The sequence below is a fragment of the Artemia sp. Qi Xiang Cuo genome, chromosome 5 (assembly GCF_049724085.1).
Source record: "Artemia sp. Qi Xiang Cuo chromosome 5, ASM4972408v1, whole genome shotgun sequence".
Taxonomy (NCBI): Eukaryota; Metazoa; Arthropoda; class Branchiopoda; order Anostraca; family Artemiidae; genus Artemia; species Artemia sp. Qi Xiang Cuo.
This window is the reverse complement of record NC_142798.1, coordinates 8,486,104-8,500,356: the sequence shown is the minus strand read 5'-3', so window position 1 is coordinate 8,500,356 and position 14,253 is coordinate 8,486,104.

The window sequence follows — 14,253 nt, the reverse complement described above, 5'->3', positions numbered from 1 at the left end:
TTTAGTAAAGTACAAATCATATTCTGGCCTTGGGAAGGCATATGAGTATTGAGCCCATTTAATGTTATTTTCTGCTCATTTTTTGTTTGACTCGGTTATCTATTGTAATTTCTGTTCGTTTTGGCTTTTATTTATTTTTCGATGCTGATTTGTGGTAGTTTCACGCTTGGTAGATTATTTGATTTTATTTTTGCTAATTTTTTGTTTAGTGGAGTTCTTCACTTTTCTTTGAAAAACACATTTTGTGAATTCTTTTTTAATTAATTACAACCAAAAACCGTATTTGTTATGACTAGATTGCTATACCTACAAAATTGCAACAGTCTTTAGCCATAGCTGTTTTCTTTTCCTACAGCATATTCACATAGACTAGGAAGCAATATATCCCTATTTCTAAAGACCTGGGCATTAAAATCTAGTAAAAACACCATATTTCTACCTTGGACCCTTTCTATTTGCTTCTGTAACTGGAAGTAAAATTCATCGGAACCACTAGTATCTCCGTCAGTTCCATCGGGGCATATATTACTATAACTGAAACCCTGAACTTTTAGTCATAAGATGGGCAATTATTGTTCATATTATTAATACCTTCCCAGCCTAAACAAGACTTAACAGCTTCCTTATTCAACATATGCCCTACTCCCTGTTTTATTAGGAGTTTCTGATACTCCTAATAAATTCAATTCGAATATTCTCAATTCGTCAGTCAAAATGTCCATACGATGGTCATTTTTTAACGTCGAAACATTCCAAGTTCCAATTTTCTTGTTCTTTAAACCATTAAAATCATTTTGGACTTAAAAAAAAGCAATGGTCTCAGAAACCAATGCTGGACGGGGACCAATATATCGTCTGAAATCTACGCCGAAGAGCTTAAACGGGCTTAGAAATGGACAGCAAGAAGTCCCTAGGACCACCAGTGTGACAGGAATCTTTGCACAATCCTGGGCTTATTATTGTCATAATGGGGTTTTCAGCACTTGGTGACGCTCTTATATCAACATGGGTCGTGATCCTGTGCTGACAGTCTCTAGCCTATTACCTCCAGCTCATTTTTCATCCGTGCCTACAAGTATTATTCTACTACGGGGAAGCAACCCATAGTAGATAAATTAACCAGGAAAAGATTTTCAGCCTGAAAATTTCCACTGAAACAGACAAAGTCCAGAGGAATTATCCATTGATCAGAGTCCTTTGTTAAAGATATGTCGCTTATTGCAACACAGTAACCCTTTTATGAAATTAAATAGAAAAAACAAGTTTTTCAACTAAAAATAAGAAACTACTTTAAAACTTTAAATAAATTTTTGTTTTCAATATATGAGGGGGCTTCCCCTCTTTAAGCCCCTCTCTCTTTACGCTAAAGTTTGACTTTTTTTCAATTCTTTAAGAAAGACTTCATACACACTAGGGCTCTTTAATTAAAATAAAAAGCTTTGTCAAAGCAATAGAGACGCTAGGCTAATGAGCAAGGGATTGAGGAGGGTGCAGCCCCACTCAAATATGGACCAATTTTTATCAGTTTCAAATGTTGTTCTGTACTTTAAGTTGATAAACCTTACTTCTTAAAATTCTAATTTCTGATTATTAAACAGATTAAACCGGAAAACTGGCTCCCTCAAGGTGGTTTCAGGTACCATCCTCTTTCCCCACTCTGCAATCCCTGACAGTAGCCTATTTCATAACAGGTTATTGGAATTTCAAAAAAGGCTTCGAATTCCTATTAAACGGTATTGTGTTTCAGATGTTGTTCTTAAGGAATTCGGACAAAAAGTCAAAGTTTTTGCATAAAGAGGAACGTCTTGAGGAGGGGGCAACACTTTCCTTATACGTCAAATTTCTGCTCGAATAAGTTTTGATGCTGCTCTTTAATCTCAGTTGAAGAATTTTTTTTTATTTAAATTCTGACAGCTTTTAAATAACACTGACTCCCACTGACTTAAATCTGACTCCCGCTCCATTAAAATTTCTTTACCCAAGGAAAATTTCCACCATGGAAAGTTGTTTTCACATGGAAACACCCCTCTGTCTCAAACGAAATTCCTGCTAGAGAATTCAATTCTAGCTGAAAATTCCATTCAAAAAATGTCCTGCAGAATATCTCGATTGAACATTTTTTAGAAGCGCACTTCATTTAAAAAAAAAAAGATTCATTTAAAAAAAGATTTTAATTTCTAATTGTTTTTTAAAATCTTGCCGGTTATCCCCCTCTGTGAAAAGTTTTCCAGAAAAAAAGACTGTAAAAGGATATTTTTCAGCAAAGGTTTTATCCAGGGAGGGAGTGGTAAAAAAGAAACTTCAAAAAGACATCCGAAATGTAAAATTAATATCTACTCCTTTATGATTTCTGGGAGTATTTCTGGTCTACGCTGTTAATATTAAAGTAGAGAATAACACTAAACCCCAAAATAAGCAGAATTTTTCCGTACAGGAGAACGACTGTCCTTTCCTCATCCATATCTCTACCTTAAGGTGGCAAAAACTTTGGAGTGTTTTCGTTTTGAATAATGAATAGATTGGTTAATATTTTGGGAAAGCCCAGTGTTTTTATTGGATCTGAAAATACAAATTCTAGTCTCTTTTTTAAATCAAGAGGGATTAGAGGCCTGCCAGCAGCACGGGAGTGCTATTTTGTTGGGTGGGGTTATACGGGGGGCTATTTTCTGGAGGGTAGATCCGAAGAGATGTCTTCTTTGCGGAATGGGAGAGGGATTTTTTATGGATGGAGATCTGCAGAGGTTATTTTCTGGGCGAGAGGGGGGGAGATCTACTAGGGGATTAACGCGAGCCATTTCTAGTTTTTAATTTCTAGTAGTTTTTCTTCCATTTCAAATTTCTAGTTTTATTATCTATTCTTGCACTGTTCTTGTTGTTCTATTCTTCTTTTTATTTATTGCTTTCATTCTTATTCTCTTCTTTCACTAATTTAAATGAATAAATAAATCTTAAAACGAGTAAAGCTAAATTTGAATATAAAAATCAAGCTTAAAACGAACAAAAATATTTTACTATTGTAGCATAAATTAAAAAAAAATGACCCCGGAGAAAAGAGAAAAGGAATAGCCCCGGAGCAAAAAGAACAGGTGGGTAAACTTTTTTTGTAAGGGGGTGAAACCAAATATCTATCGGATTTTCTAAGGGATTAACGTGTACCAACGAAAGGGGACAGGCAAAGATAAAAAAGACCGCTAATATCTTTAGATACTTAGAATGAGGCATGTTCAATGCCAGTAAAAATCACAAAGGAACAAAAACGTCGAACAAAAAGAAAAAAGGAATTGCAACTAATAAAGTAAAAAAGAGAAGAGGAAAATCAGAATTGCTTGTCAATAAGACTAAAAGTATTTAAAATCTATCCCGCATTAGACTGGACTCTTATTACCTGGATGGGTTTGCAGTAGCTTAATTATCTTTGGTTTGTCTTTCTTGCGGAAGATAGAGGGGAGGTCAATTGTTTTTGGTTTTCTTTGGAAGAAAAATTCTAGTTTTCTTATCTCTTTGCGCACTGCTCTTGTTGTTCCATTTTTTATTGCTTTCATTCTTATTCTTTTTTTGTTCCAATTTAAATGAATAAATAAATCTTAAGACAAGTACAACTGAAACGGAATATACAAATCAAGCTTAAAACGAACAAATTTTTTTTACTATTTCAGCATAAATTAAAACAAAAACGAACAGAAATTATATGAACAATCATAGGAAACAAATATATATTGTGTACTAATATAAATGAATAAATAAATCTGAAAAAGAATAAAGCTTTACATAAATGTGCGAATCAAGATTGAAGCAAACAAAAATCCCAACAAACTAGAGTATGGGTACCACCTCCTTATACCATCCATAAAAGTCTAAGACCTACTGCATCATTGGCACTTTGATGAAAATTAATTATGTTAGAAATATTGTCTTACCTACTTAATACAACATTGATAAAAAAAAAATGAAATTACAATAAAATTACTCTTTGAAATGATGGGTTATTCAGCAGCTGATATCATAATATATAAAATATTTAGTTTAATATTATTTCTTCCAATACCGTTAACGACAAATTTAGTTTCACTACAAATAAGAATTTAGCTAAAGCCTCCTTCCCTAACTGTAAAAAATATAGCCTACTGCGTCATTGGCTCTTCACCGAAAGCGAATTATATTACAAATATTCTATTTTCCAGTTATTACAGCATTGAATGGAAAATAAAAATTAGACTATTCAAATCTTACTTATTCAATTTAACTTATTATCATAAGGAATTTTATTTATTCAATTTCATTTATTTAATAGAATTTAACCTTTAGCTTCCTTGTAGTATATTAAACGCTAAATACACATTAAATGCATTCAAGACCTTTTGCAAATAAATATTTCCTATTGTACTATAAAATATTACATTCAGACGCCAAATGGTGCAGAAATCTTAGCCTACTTCACCACTGCAGGTGTGGGCAGTTCCAAGAGATATCGAGCTGAACATATTCAATGAAATCAGGTTCCGTCCAGGTTTTTAGCCTGTTTGTAAAATGGGTTCAGACTATAACTGAAATTTTTTGCTGCAGTAAGGTGTGGTTATAAGACAAAACCTAATTTTATTTGGGTTAGGAACATATTTATAGCGTATGTACGATGATGATTCTAGAGAAAAAACTTTATCTACCACAGGAACTTGTTTCGGTGGAAAAGAGAAAAGAGAATCTGGATTTCTTTAGGTTCAACAGCCTTAGCGATTCCTTCTGCGCTGCCTTAAGAAAAATGGAAGTTTGGGGGAGGGGGATCTCCCATCCTAAAAATAGGTTTTCCATCACAATGAAACAATATATATTTTTTAGAGATTAACTATACCCTTTTAAAATGAAAATACTTTCTTCAACTCAAGAATGAGAGACCAGGGCCCACAAATTGATAATAGTACTCTTTTTCAAGATCAAACCATATGTGTTTAAAGTGGAAAATAAATTGTTATTCTTTTTTCAGGTTTTCAAAAATAACTTTGGTTGGGCTTGGGCTTTGTTGACCGATTTCTTTGGTTAGTAACCGAAGCAAATGAACAGGGCTGACCAATCTTTGGAGCATTTCTTGGAAGATATCCCTTGTGAAGAAAAAACACCCCACAAGTGGATACCCGTCCTGTAAGTGTTATTGTTTGAGACTCATAAGGAAATTTCAAAGGAGAGACAAGCCCTATTTTATGCTGTTGGGAGGAGGCCCCCCTTTGGCCCTCAGAAATAGAGCTATAGCCTTTGTATTCAGCTTAATAGCTGAGACAATTCTTTGATGCTTTTAAGGGTCTCCCCTGGCCCTAAGAAATAGAGCTATAGGTTTGATTTTCGGGCTAATAAGTGGATACTTCTTGGAGGGCTTTTGTCCATTGAAAAATTACAGGTTAATAATATGTTCTTTTAAAGCTTAATATATTCTTTTTTAAAGGTGAAAATCCAACCATTTTAATGGGAAATTAAGTTGCTATTGTTTATTTTGTACACCTAGCGAAATTATCGCCACCACCTCAAGGGCCCAACAATGATGGTATGAAGGCTCTTGTCCTGACACACCCACCAGGATTTCGTGACAGTTTCTGTGTCAAAATGGTCCCGGAGAAAAGAGAACAGGAGGGGATAAACTTATTTTGTAAAGGGGTGAACCCAAATAGTGTAGCTCCCGTGACTTTGTTCTAGATGAAGTTTGTGAGACATCATGGCCTCGATGCTGAATTTTTAAGTTGCTTGCTAGAGCAAGTTACCCCCAGCGAGATCAAAAGGCTCCAAGAAGATCAGAGAAGAGTAGGACAAAGTGGAACTGGCACTAGCCCTGTATTGCCTGATTTGTATCTCTTTAATTCTTCCCTGCGCAATGTTTATGTTCTTAGAGCTGAGTTTGGAGACCCCTTCAACACCATTACAGCTTCTAGTATCTATTTGGATTCAAATGATATATTACAATTCTATGTTGTTAAGATTTGAGACCTTCTTCAACGACAAATTAGGAATATGGGAGGGAGGGATGGTAAGCATCAGTCGCACAATATTTTCTTTATATGAATGTAAAGTCTGGTGAAGTGTACCCGCATTACTGGCAAGCAGAAATTCAGACACTAAATATGGACTTGCACAACTTTGAGACTGTATTTTCAAAATGGGTAGGGGTAATTGTGACTAAGGTATATAACTATAGTGAAAAAGAGAGTGGTTCAGTGGTTTTATTTATTGAAATTTTAGAAGTAAATGTAACTAAATTTAAAAATAAATTTTTTTAAGAGGTGGGAGGGGAAGAGAGGTCTGAAACATAATGTAGATTTAAATAAGCTTGAAGATGCATAACGCTGTTCTTTAAATACGGGTCTAGAGAACTTTAAGAACGCGGTCCATGTTGCGGGCCATAAATCCCTAAAAATTATGCTAGTAAGACCTATTAGGACAATTTGGCAGTATATTGGGTGGGGTGGGAGCAGAATTACCCAAAGAAGATGTTGGATGTTTATAGGAGTAATGTTCTGTAACATTTAAAGGAATATATATTTTTGATTTTGCTAATAAACATTTAAAGATTGGTGTTATGGTGTTACAATAGGATACGAATTTTGAAGAGGGACAACGTAAAGATAAAAAAGGTTGGACATGTTCAGCAAGAGCTCCTACTAGCTTGCTAGTGAACCTAATTGAATAGGATATTTTTTCCAATTACACATATTAGTTACATTTTAAGTCAAGGGAGGAAGATAACTTCATGTCGCTACGGTCCAGCGTGTCTAAACTAGACTCTATACAGAATAAAAACTAAAACATCACTTGAGGCAAAGTAAACGTCAAGAATACCAGTATTAGCAGACAATTTTGGGTGACAATTCCATCTTACGTAAAAAATTTCCAAAATTCACTCTTACAGAGCTACAAGGTGGCCTTTGACATAGAAGCTAAACAAACAGGCCTGTATAATCTATTGAAATCAAATTTTATTATAGAACATAAAGCCATTGCAGTCTTCTATGCACATGGACAGAAAGATTCTAGTAATATTATCCAGTTGATAGAGATATTTAAGACAATGGGTTGGAATAATTGTTTGGGTGCGGCCATGTTTGCACTTATTAAAACTGCCAATAAGTCAATCTCACTGCTCTGCAACATAAATTACCCAATGTGTCTATCACCAGAGGATGAATTGGCTATTGAAGAAAAGAAAATGTGTTAGATTTGTAAGGGGAAATTTGTTGAGGGTAGGGGGAAAACCCAAATTTGTGACCATGATCATTTAAGTAATCCAATTTTATCGGAAGGTGGATTAACTTCTGTGTACTGGCATACGAAACTTGTAATTTAAACGCTAAGCTGAAACACTTTCTACCGGTTTACATCCACAATACCAGCTATGATTTGAAATTCATATTATCAGCGTTGGCACGTTTGCAGAAAGGTGACGTTGCATATTGTGCATGGGTAAATGGTGCTTTTTCTTATAAAAACGTACCCAAATCATTTGAGAAACTGCTAGTCTTATGTTTTACATGGGAAACAATTGATAATATCATGCGGGTCTTAAAAAAAAATGCGTTTTAACATCCCTATAGTTTTGTCCCCAGATCGCTAAATCTATTAATTCAAGTAAAGAAAGGCAAATATTTTGATATTTTACCCTCTTTAATTCACGCTTTCCAAATGACGTAATTTATGATTTATTGATACTTAAGGACATATACCCGTATTCGCGTGATAGCTCCATCTCGATGCTACGTGAGGAAAATTGCAACCCATCAAAGTGTTTCATGATTCACTTTACGACCGTCGATGGACCTTGGGGAACTATGAATTTACTAAGAAAACTTGGGCAACGAGAAGATGTAAAAATGGGGAGGATTATCGTAAAATGTACCTGGCAAGTCATGTATTGACATTGTTGGATATTGTATGTAATAAGGCGGATAAAACCTGTAAGGAATTTGAACTGGATTTGGGGTATTATTTTTCAACTCCTCATTTTGGATTTGAGCTAATGGATTTAAGTAAAAAAAACTCAGTAAAGAGAAAATAGGTCTGGTTACTGACGTTTATCTGCACTTTTTTATAGATAGATTCATAAGGGGATGGTATGTATTTCATTGAGATAGTATCCTAGAAACCAACACGACTACAAAAAGCACCGATCAAAAACGGGACCAAATTTTTTTTTACAAAACCCCTTTATCTGTTGGCAATGGCTAACTACTCTTTGCCATGAAGGAAATGGCTACAAATGGCTGGACAATCCTCGTGATCCAAGGTTCTCAATCATTGCCACTGTTGAGGGAAATGGACCGGAAGGATGGTTTTCAAAATTGATGGTGACACATCAGTGGAACTTCATGACTCCGTAAAGAAAATTTTTTTTTCCCTGCATAAGCAGGAACATGTCTAAGGACTCACTCAGTCTATATGATATTTCTTGGGTAGAGGACGGGGGTATGCACTAAAAACTTTCAAATTAAAAGCTTATTGCCAACTTCACCGAAAACAAGATGTTATTTTACAGTACATTCTATTCCAGTGGATGGTAGCCAATGGTTTTAGGGTAAAGAAGATTCATAGAGCCTTTCGATTCGAACAAAAGCCACACATGAAGAGGCTTATTGACACCTTTTTCAGTAAACACTCTGAAACACAGACAAAGGTTGAAAAAGAGATCTTCTAACTCATTTTGAATTCAGCCTTCGGTAAAATGTAAGAGAGTGTTTGCAATTGGAGTCATTCTGACGTTGTAACCAACCCAAAAGAATATGCACGAAACATTTTCGATCCAAATTTTCTATCTTTTACGATCAGAGATTCTAATGTGATACTTTTACAAAAAAAGAAACGTCATTCTAAATGAATACACTGGCACTGGCAGTGCCATATAAGTGATTTCAAAAAAGTCTTGTTGGAACTTCATTACAATAGGTGTAAGCTCCAATTGCTACGAGAGGGGCAAGTTTAAGTTTACTATGGAGACTCTGATTAACTCGAATTAAAAGTTAAAACAGAAAGTCTATTGGACAATTTGGAAAACAGCGAGCACCTTAGCTTTTGAATAGACTACACCAACTGAGACTAGTCCACTTAACCAAAGCTGATTAAGCGCCAGACACCACATAAGCTATTTTGTCTAAAATCTGAGACGAGAGCAACTTGATTTCCAATTATTTGGTTGTAGCTTGACAGGCGTTGTGTGTGCAAAAACATCGAAAGGACAACGAAAAAGTCTATAAGGTGTCTGCACACTATCTAAAGGAAAAAATCGTCTGATTTCTTGAGTGCTTATAAACACTGCTTAGAGCATAATTTTGTTCCAAGAGCATATGTCATGGTAATTTGTTCTTAAAATTTGAAAGCCATACAGTTAAAGTTCAGAATAAAGTCAAATCCACCATATCGAATAAATTCTATGTGTTTGCAGGCAGTGTAAAGGTTACACCCCTTGCATATTATCTAGCTTCAGACAAATATGTAACTGCGCAGTATAACAGCATCTCAGTCTGAAAAAAATGTAATAGTTGGCGAGAGGACGAGCCGTTTTCTCCATCTCAGCAGTGTTTGATGTAGTGATATTGTTTGCGCAAGATGGAATTGTTTTTTTCAAACAGGTTTGAATAAACTTCGAAGTGCTTTTAATTTATAAGTGCCTATTTTTGTAAATATGTTGTTTTCCAAAGTGTTTATGTAAATATGTTGTTTTTAAAAAAAAATTTAGTGCATTTATGTAACATTAAAGAAAATATGTATTTTAGTTTTTGCGTTTTTGAACATGGGAAATTAGCATTTATTTAATAGATTGAGGTAAGGTTAGTTCTATAGTGACAGCGAGAAAGTTATATATATATCAATTCAAAATTCCTTTCAGATAATTTCATTGCAGGCCCTCAGTGTTTGGTAAAACAAAACTTTTAACAAAAGTAATTGAAAATCGCTATAAAATGCTTTTAGAAAATTCAAAAGATCTACTTTTGCTATTGCGTATGGCAAGAGCCCTATGATAAAATAGAGACTATTGCACCGGAAACATATTTCATACGGAGGCTTAACGCATTCAGTATTATGGAACCAAACTAGAGGATGAACATTGATGATTTAGTCGAAACCATTGAATATTGGTCTCAGGAGATGTTAAAATTATTCATGGTAGGAGATAAGATATTTATTTTAAAAAAATCGCTATCACAAGCCCACAAAGCGCCGAATTCGGATTTTGGAGTCGACAACAAATAAATCGTTACACTAAAAATGCAAAAAACAACAATAAAATAGAGAAAACCATAATGAACATCATTTAAAAGTCAATAATTAAAACTGTAAAAAGTCAATTAAAACATTAAAAAAAACAAAAATTGGTCAAAATAAGCTTAGAGCGAGACATAAATGCATTAAAAACTGGTCAAAGTAAACTTAGAACGAGACAATAAATGCATTTAAATTAAAAGGGATACTAAGAAAGTGTCAGCAATTAAACTAAAGTAAATCAATAAAAGAGTTAAAAACAATAAAAACTGGTCAAGAAAGGGGGGGGGCAAGCAAAAGAGTGCAAGAACCTGGGCAGTACCATCAGATAATTAACAAAAAAGAGGAAAAAAGAAACAATTGAGGCATTTTATTCATATTCTCTGTAATGAAGGGGATAAAAGTTCTTTCGTATCTGGAAGTAACGCAGCGAATGGGGGACAAAGCAGGGATGGGCTCAGAAACAGCTCGAGGTGGCCGTATTCTGGGTGGGGAGTGACGTTTGGGGAAAATACTTGCCGTCCGAGGGTTTGTTATGGCATTTTTTGCACAACGGAGGCACAACGAAACCCTCCTTTGCTCCAGGGTTTTCAGACTAGCTTTTTTTAGGAGCAGAGAGTATGGCACCTTGCCTTCTTTGAAAATTATTAGCAAGGCCCGTTTTTGAATTGATTCGATTTTTTCCGATTCTTCGCGAGAGATACCAGGGTGCCAAACTGGACAAGCATATTCTAGATGCGGGCAGACAAAAGACGTGTAAATTCTTAAGGAGTGGGAAGGGGGGACTCTGAATTTATTTAGGAGCTTAAGGAGGGCGATAGACACATTAGCTCTATGGATGATGTCATTAACGTGGATATCCCACTTTAAATTTGAAGAAATTGTGACGCCAAGTAGTTTAAATGAGGACACAGAAATTTCAGGAGGGATATGATTAAGAAAATAGGGCGAGGATTTGAGGAAACGAACGGGCAATATCATGGACTTAGAGGGGTTTACTGTCATGTCTAAGTCTAAGGCCTCGTCTCTAATTTAATTGAGGATTCTCAGGGTCACTTATTGAATTTCTGAAGCAAATATCAACAACCGTTAGGCTATCAACAAATTTCCATTAGTCAGGCAATTCCTTTGCGAGGCTGTTAATCATGACTTAAAAAAAGATGGTACCTAGGAGAGTACCTTGGGGTATGCCATTGTGGACAGGGAGAGGATTTGAATAATGATTTTGGTATTTGACAACTTGCGATCTATTTGTTAAAAAGGAGGCAACTAATTTCACCAGTAAGGGATTAATATTGAACTCGTTGACAAGTTTCTCAATTAAAATATTGTGGTTAACAAGGTCGAATGCTTTCTGAAGGTCAATGGAAATTAAATTTAGCCAGGAATTAGGCTTTTCAAGGATTTTTCTGATGTGATCAATAAGAGAAACGAGGTAATGGGAAGTAGAGGTGGATTTTAGGCTCCCAAATTGTTTCAAGTCAGTAAGAGGTAACATTTTTTCCTTTAGCCAATCTGCAAGTAATCCTTCATAAAGTTTCGAGAAAATAGGAGTAACAGTAATAGGCCGGACGCCTTCAAAACCAGGCTTTCCGTTTTTCTTTTTCAAAGGGGTTATGAAACCCTGTTTCCAAATTGTAGGAATTTGCCCGGACTCGGTAATCTTGTTAAACAGGAAAGACAAGGGCTTAGACAAGAAATCACCGAAGGCACTGATAAGAGGAAAGGGGATATCCAAAGGACAAATACTTGTCTTTCTTAGTTTTTGAATTCTTCTTTCTATCTCAGACGGAGAAACAGTGGGTAAAGAAGGGGAAAGGGCTAATCAGGGGAAAGATCTCATAACAAAAAAACTGCTGTAACTGTTGTTCTCTGCATGGTTCGATCTCATAAAAAAAAACTGCTGTAACCGTTGTTCTCTGCAATATCTTTAATCAGAGCAAGTTTTTGTGAACACTTTCTTTGATTTTTACTTGCTACATTATCTACAGGGATATTTTTCATTCAAACTCCCGAAAAACTTTTAACAAAAAAGTAGTTTAACCGAAACTTATGCTCTCGCTATACAGTCAGGCTACAAATAAAGTCTATAGTTACAATTCTATTCAATCTCAATTAAAACACTACCGAGGATTTACGTGTTGTCATTGATTTTTTCGCAGTGTACTGTATATCTACCAATGAGCAGGAAAAACGTAATTAGATGTTATCACTACATGAAGCTATTGCTTGAAAACAAACGTAGCCTATATTTTATGTCCTAGTTAATTAAAAAATGCGGCTTAGGAAGGTTATACACAAAATGGTGTTGACAAAGAATTCATGAATCTTCTATCGAGCTTTGTTTATTTTATGTGAAGGTAATGTTCAACTGCCAGAAGTAGTTAAGCAATAGACAAAGCAACATGGTTCATTTGTCCGCACCCTAGCATGAAGAATAATGGAAGGGATTTTAAAAGAAAACAGCTTCTTCAAGCGGGCAGTAGTTTCTTTTCATTGTTACTGCCAATAATTGCAAGACTTATAAACACTATTTTCTAAAAAATACTGAGCCCTACAGGCTGTCACCAGTAGAACTCATCCCCTTTAGCATATGAGTACCATGAAGATAATCTTTGTAATTTTCTTAACAATGAGACAATTACCAGCGATTAAAAATTATCTTTCATTGATTAAAAATTACTTTTGCTTCAACATGGGCTCTAACGTGTGGACAGGCATAAACCTTACCACGAAAGAAAGCTCAAAGAAAGTATCATTGGCAGTGTCTAACCAACAAATTAACCATCATAACCACTATCAAACCAAGAAGAAAAAGATTTTCTATTTTTTAAAATTTAGCAAGCATTGAAGACCTGCTTGAAGACCTGATAGTTACAATTCTTACTTTTTGTGGGTGCTTAGTGTCTGAAACTTATTATTTTAGATACTTTTTTGGTGTTTTGTGGTTTTAATTATCTAAAAAATGAATAAGAATAAAAATTTGGCTGTTTGGAGCTTTTAGATTGGAGGTTTCCTAGCTTTTCTTGGGTGCTTTGCGTCTGAAATTCATTGATGGTATTTTACTTTGGTATTTTGTGCTTTAACTCGTCTGAAATTATGAATTAGGATGGTTACTTGGCTCTTTGAGGGTTTCCAGACATCTGTCTCTTAGCGTTTAATGATTGTTTAGTGTTTCAAGTTTAATATTTGAATTGTTTACCCTGGTATCTCACAGTTTGCTTTTTCTTTATTCCTGACTTTGGATTATAAGTTCGGGACTCAGATTTTTATTTCTTCACCTTTATTGGGTGTACCGTGTCAGAAGCGTATTATTTAGAGATGTTTGTTTCGATGCTTAAGGGTTTCAGTTTTGAGGAACTTATGAATTACTGTTTACTGAAGTAGAGAGCTATCTTATACTCCGATCGCTCACCCCTGCTGCCACCTATAACTTTTTTGCACCCCAAATAAGGGCATAGAGTCATTAGGGAGAATGATTGCGTAATCGGTCAATGACCTCTTTCTCCAGGTGTGTTTTTGGCACGCCCTCAGCGAAGGTCAATGTTGTTATTGTTTCCGAGGCAAAATGCCAAGGTCAATGTTATTGTTGTTTTGAACAGAGTCATTAGAGAGAACACGTGGTTAATGGGGTCAATGTTATTGTTATTGTTTCCGACGCAAAATGCCAAGGTCAATGCTATTGTTGTTTTGAACAGAGTCATTAGAGAGAACACGTGGTTAATTGGGTCAATGTTATTGTTGTTTTGAACAAAGTCATTAGAGAGAATACGTGGTTAATGGGGTCAATGTTATTGTTGTTCGAAGCAAAGTTAATGACACTTCCTTCCTGTTCGAGGCAGATGTTATGATCCAATTTGTTGTTGTTTCCGAGCCAAATGTTACGAGTTCCCGGGAAACAGTTAATTAATGTCTGGCAGATGACGTCAAGTTAATTAATGTCTTTGCATTTCCAAAGAGAAAAGTCTCCGAGAAACAGTTAAATCACAGATGATGTCATGATTGATTGATTGACACGAAAGGGTA